Raw genomic sequence first — 633 nt, 5'->3', positions numbered from 1 at the left:
TTTTTTTTTTTTTTTTTTTTTTTTTTTTTTTTGTATAGATACGCGAGAAAGAGGTTTGGTGCTCTTTGGCTGGAAATCAAAAAAATTAAAAAAAATAAAAAAATAAGCGAAGACACAAACGGTAACATAAAAAAAAAAATAAATAAATAAATAAATAAATATAAACAAATAAATAAATAAATAAATATAAATAAATATAAATAAATATAAATAAATATAAATAAATAAATATAAGTATGTATAAAACGAAAAAATCAGCGAAGACACAAACGGTAACCTTGTATATAAAAAAAAAATAAAAAAATAAAAAATAAATAAATAAATGAATAAATAAATAAATATAAATAAATAAATATAAACAAATATAAATAAAATATAAATAAATATAGATAAATAAATGAATATAAATAAATAAAAAATAAATACAAACGAATATAAAATATAAATGAATACAGCTAAATATAAATATAAATAAAATATAAAAATAACTATAAACGTAAATAAACACAATAAATAAATAAAAATAAGTAAATAAATAAATATAAATAAATAAATAAATAAATAAATGTTTTATTTTTATTTATTTTTGCTTTTTGTTTTTTTTTTTGTTTAGGAGCGGCCGACGTTGTGTCC

Source organism: Eimeria mitis, genomic scaffold (assembly GCF_000499745.2).
Source record: "Eimeria mitis Houghton genomic scaffold, Emh_scaff550, whole genome shotgun sequence".
Classification (NCBI taxonomy): domain Eukaryota; phylum Apicomplexa; class Conoidasida; order Eucoccidiorida; family Eimeriidae; genus Eimeria; species Eimeria mitis.
Note: the sequence above shows the minus strand (reverse complement) of the source record.